Source organism: Melanostigma gelatinosum (genome assembly GCF_949748355.1).
Source record: "Melanostigma gelatinosum genome assembly, chromosome: 18".
Lineage (NCBI taxonomy): Eukaryota > Metazoa > Chordata > Actinopteri > Perciformes > Zoarcidae > Melanostigma > Melanostigma gelatinosum.
The window spans coordinates 7,118,460-7,124,459 of NC_136651.1; positions in this window are offsets into that span (position 1 = coordinate 7,118,460).

Genomic DNA, 6,000 nt, shown 5'->3' on the forward strand with positions numbered 1-6,000 from the left:
ATCTCTTTGTTTTCTACACTGTGTTCAGGTGCAGAATTCAGTTCAGAGTCTGTAAATGTCTGGTTGTTGCCAAATGTCTATATATATATATATACATATATATAATGGTTTATCATTGTGGAGACTTTATTTTTATACAAACCCCTTCCTGGACATAAATAGGAACCCGGATATGAGGACTTTGTACATTCTTAAACAGGGATATAGGCAAAAATGTAGATGTTGTCTTAAATGGTACCTAGGGGTCCAATTACTTCTATGCATTTGTGTGTTCTCAGATGTATCTTGTTCGTTTCGTTCTACCGAAAACAACCCCAAGGATGAACTTGCTGTAGCACCCGGGGGTCTGATGTATATGTTTGTTTATGTGGAAAATGTTTTATGTCTTATTTATTCCCTCTGGTAATGATGATGATGATTCCTGATTAAATGGCAGGACTTTAATAAATTTGTCACCCAAATCAACAATGGAGTTTTATCCTTTCTGGTTGGACTAGTGGTGTGAAAAATGATTGTGGACAGCGGTTAAAGAACCATGATACATTGCAAAGTCATTTCTTGTCAAAGTCAAGAAACGTGAGCCAGGTCATCCTTGACATTTATCTCATATCTTACATCTTGCATCTATGTTTTATCGCAAATCTATCGCATATCACAGCACTGAGAGTGAAACCAGAGCAACCCCAATGTTCTGGCTGTGTCTGCAAATTGAGTATCTGGCTAATTGAGTATCTATCAACCCTGTATCAGGGGTTCAACAGCTCTTTAGTGGAGAAATGTGATGCAGACAGAGAGTCAACTCATCAATTCAGAGATTACTGGGTCTTGTTTGCCCAAATACCCCGATGGGAAAGGAATCTCCAATCCATTAGCAGAGAAGGGATCAAGTGCCCCTTGTGAATTTCCTCATTTGTTTATTCAAAGTCAGGTTCAATTAAGTAGATTAAACCGTATACGTGTAGGTAAGTGCATGAATGTGTGTGTGTGCGTGTCCGTGTGCATGTTTATTTATTTGCATCTATGATGGCTTGTGTTATGAATGCCTTGCATGATTGTAGGTGATTTTCAACTGATATATTGTAAACCTTTTACTTTCTTTAAAATGTGTTTATTTATTTATTTGTAGAGTGTCTCTCCAGCCAAGACTAAAGACTGTTTGTGCGACGACAATTTCAACTGAATTCTATTAAATTTCAAATCTTTCTACTTTGAACAACCAAAAGTGGAAAGTAACTGAGAATATGTACACTAAGTATTTTCATTTTACGGTCCATTTACTGCATATTTGGGGGTAATACTGTACTCCACTACATTTATCTGACAGTTATAGTTATTAGTTACTTTGCAGATTAAATAACATGAGATACATCAGTATAGAATAAACTATCAAGTGGAATATAAAGTATTTAAAATGTGCCTGCATTGTCCAGCAACAACAATATGTTGTTCAGACATGAATGCATCATCTATTATAATCCGACACTCTGAAGGGAACATTTTTCATGATGAGAATTTGTACTTTTGATTCTTTATTGTGAGTATATTTGCTAACAGTCCTGCTTCTGTACTTTTTCTAACGTAGGAAATATAAAACTCAAAATAAAAATAGTGCGAAATCCGACAATTGTGAAGAAAAGAATTGTCGTCTTTATGTTCTGACAGTTACAGACAAAGTTCAAAGGTATGCTGTTGCATGCTGACTGTGTTTTGTTATGCATGAATGCCTGTCAGCATGAATGTGCAGCTTTTCTGTGCAGCTATACGTTGAAGTTTGAAATGCACGAAGGTGACAGCCAGCTGTCCTCAAACCTTTTGTTTTGGTGTACAACCACCAACTTCCTCCACCGTTAACGGCCGCCCGCTCTGCTCCTCAGGTTCCCAGAACAAGAAAAGGAACACCAGACAGGATATCCAGCCCAATCCTCCCAGCTGAGTGGCAGGTATCATTGTTGCCTCGCAAAAGCGACAGGTGTGTAACTTGATCCAAGGAGAGTTTGGCAAAGACAGCAAGGGGGTGAGAGTGAAGTGTCAAAGGCTGTGTTAATCTCCTAGATACCCACCGTGTTCAGTGTACTAAACTGTTTGCATTTGGGGTTAGACAGAGCTTTTTATGAGTCTTTGAATTGTTGACCACATGGAATTGAAAAGAAAACACAGCGGACAAGCTCTGTCACACAGCAGGTGTGAGATTTTGGTGACCAATGGATGAACTCTTCTAAGCAAACATCTGGGATTACCCCGCCCCACTCTTTCAGATTGAGTTGGAAATCCACCGTTTTCTGAGTAAGGAATTAGATTAAGTTGGGTATGCAATTTCTCAGATGGGTTGTGGGTAAGTAGAAGGTGAGAAAAAGACAACACCATGAATGTAGGGAGCTTCACAATAATTACGTAAATGGTGGGAAAACTACGTGAGAAAAAAAGCTCTCCTTCCTGGTGGTGAAGAGTAAAGCTGCTGAAGATGAGGATGCTGAGAGATGCACAATACAAGAGTGATCCTATGTCTAATATAATGACATGTGCGAGGGTTATTGAAAGCAATTACATGTGCAGAGACAAAGTCAGCAAAAACTGTACCTGGTTGTGGACGCGATTAGGGGTCTAAATTACAAAACATCTGAAAGCCAAATGCTTCTTGACTTCACGGCATTATTTCTACAAGGAGCACAGAACTTTTGAGATACTGAGCATTCATTTGTTCACATGTCAGATTTATAATCTGATAATCAATGGGGAATAAATAGAGACAGGATTGTCTGGAAAATCTTTGAATTAAATAACTAATCTACTTCTGATCCTTTAAGGTGTTTCAGTGGGAGACAATGAAGGTGATTTAATGGTAAACTCATTCAAGCAGTTGTGCAGCACATTACATTACAGTAAAGAGATCATTTGTTAATATCACAGCAGACTACTGTCATTTTCATAGAATTGAGTAGAAATGTTCTCCAATCCTGAACATTTACATGTTCACATTTAAACTGTGCATCGTGTCATTAGAAGACTACTTCTATTTACGTCAAATCGAGGCGAGACATGCAGGCAAAACATGTATTCTTTCAGACAGTGGAAAGAAAACATCCAAAAAACACATTTAGGTGTTGATTTTATTACAGTTTGGCAATTTCTGACTGCAGATTTCTCCTAATTTCCTCAAAAGTTAACATTAGACAATTCGACATTTGCATGTTGAAACACAAAATTCCAGAAAACTTGTAAGACAAAAACAAACGTTTGTCATAATGTAAGTAATCAGCTGGGGAGGCTTCATGGTGATATTTATTAGTTGTACACATTCTTCACCTTTAGTGACAATAAATATAGATTAATTAAAGGCCATTTTCTCTAAATGAGGTTATTCTCATGCTGATTTATATAACCCTATATTCACACCCTGATTTATATAACCCTATATTCCTAAAAACATTTTTTATGGCTTTTGACAAGATCCAATATAGATTCATGGAGTTGGAGATATCCAAAAGTCCCGTCATAAAAACCTTTGATCAACAGGGGATGTTTCAAGGTGATATCGATTAGTTACATTCTTTATTTTTTACCTTCTTCAAGTTCAGGGTCTCCCCTTAACGATCTCCTCCTTTTTTTTGTACAAGACTTCATCGACTGTTGTTGGCAGCATGACACACGGACGAAGAGGACAATTCTGTACCTTTTCTCTCCCTCATTCTCCAACTTTAGAACTGTGTCGTCTTTCGTTTCGTCTTTGTCTGAAGGCCTGTACCTCTATCTCTATCCAACGCCATAGGCCACACATTTAACTCAATATTTCTACAAGCACATACATCTAAAGTTAAGGCCTCTGCTTAAATCTACAGCATGTGTTCAGATGATATCAGATATAGTAGAAATTGTATATTTTGAGTTTAGATTATTTTAGAAAACAATTGGTCTGTATGTGTTGAAATGATTTCAGATTTTAAAGTACAGCATGTCATGAGTGTATTAATGACATTTAAATTGATTACAGTAAATTTGGTTTTTAAGTTTCTAGATTACAAGACAAAAATTTAAATAGATTCCTCATAAAATCACCAGTGCTGACAGTATAACAATTAGTCAATATAAACGACAAGTTATAAATCATGAAATATATATTCAAATCCCAATGATTGTTGAGGTTGCCTATTTCTTTGCAGCTACATGTTAAACTGTTGCTTTTGACTGTCCTTTCTGTAAAGGACTCTTAGCCTGGCAGCACGCCTGGTGTCTATCACACACACACACACACACACACACACACACACACACACAAGCCCCCCAGCCCCATGTCAGATGGTGCTGAGTAAATCAGGTCTGACAATAACACCTCCCTTGGGTCCCACACATCACAGCTACAATTCAGACCTAATGGAGCGGCAACGGAGGGGAGGCCGCTTGGTGCGTGAATTTGTGTGTGTGTGTGTGTGTGTGTGTGTGTGTGTGCGTGTGCGTGTGTGCGTGTGCGTGTGTGCGTGTGCCTAATATATGCACGGATGCATGGAAGCGGCGTTTCATTTGGGGATCTCTGGAGGAGGGGAGGGATGTGGGAGAGAGAAGACGAGGAGCACAGTGGATTATCTGCGGTACAGATATCAATCAATTATGGCAACGTGTTAATGAATAAGATCCTGCAGTAGTTTGGGGCTTTCTGGGTGTATATAGAGGCAGATATGGGAAAGGAAAAGGTGCTAGGAAAACTAAGAGGGATGTTCAATAGAAGATATGAATTGGGTTTTTATTTTTCCAAGAAATTATCAGAAAAAAAGTTAGATTTTCCAAATAACAACACAAACAAACTTAGCTCAAAAGCTGCTTAAAACGTAATGTAATAGACTGTGGAGTTAAAGAAAGAAAACACACAACAGAGTGTCTCCAAGAGTCAAACAAACTGCAAACACAGCACTGACCAACAGGATACTTTTGTTTATGCTGTAGATTAATGGCAGCAGCAGCATTAAAGCAATCTAACTAATCAACACGGTCATTAGCGTGTGTTTTTACTGACAACTTTAATCAAATCTATCACGGCTCCACCTCTCCATTACCCGCCGGCCGCATAATTATCTCTTCATTTCATTCTTAGACGGGAATGCAATATCTGGTAATCTGTCTGGAATGCTTGACTGAAATGCACCCGGGGACATTCGTATTAGAAATGTATCGGCTAATGTATCACTCTGCGCTTCTTCTCACTGCTGGCATGTAGATTGTTTGTCATTTTTCATGCAATCTTCGTAGCACTTCATCCGAGCATTACCCTGGAAGTGGCCATGAGAAGCATACTGATTTTCAGACAGCATGTTTGTTCAAGTATCGTCATTGACAGCTGCTTTACGGTTTCATTTGACATGGATGTCAGCACCAAACGGCATGAAAAGTTGACAGAATTCTAACAATTATTATTTTTTATGATCAAGTGTTTTATCATCAATTACAGTATGCATTGGATGAAATAAAAATGAACACAAAAAAAACATTTTTAATGTTAGAAAGCAAAGAAAGCAGCTATTTTGCATTTTGACACTGTTTTGATGAATGACTAAAACAAATGATTATCCAATCTAGATTTAATTAATTTTCCACGGATCAACTGAATAATTGAGTAATCATTTCAGCATTAATTGTTTTTTTATAGGTGATAAATCTTCCTTCCACAATTCGGTTGATTGATCGCAAACAAATTCTCACAAAACAAAAAGGTTTAGCCACTTGCTGTGGACAATCCTGTGTTTTTACAGCCACTGGCAGGCATGTTATTAGAAAAATGTAAATACTGATGCTTTAAACGTATTTGTGCTGGATTTTGCCTTGGTATTACTGTTGTCAGGATTCATAACAGACCTTGTTTGTATTTGCCTCACAGTGGGATAATCACCCGTTTTCTCATTAGGAGCCTTGGCTCAGCAAAGGGCCATCGTGGGGCCTTTCGGCAGCTATGAGGTGTTAACAGCTCCCCACGGGAGGCTGTCTGGCTCTCACATAACCCTCGACCTCCCCGCC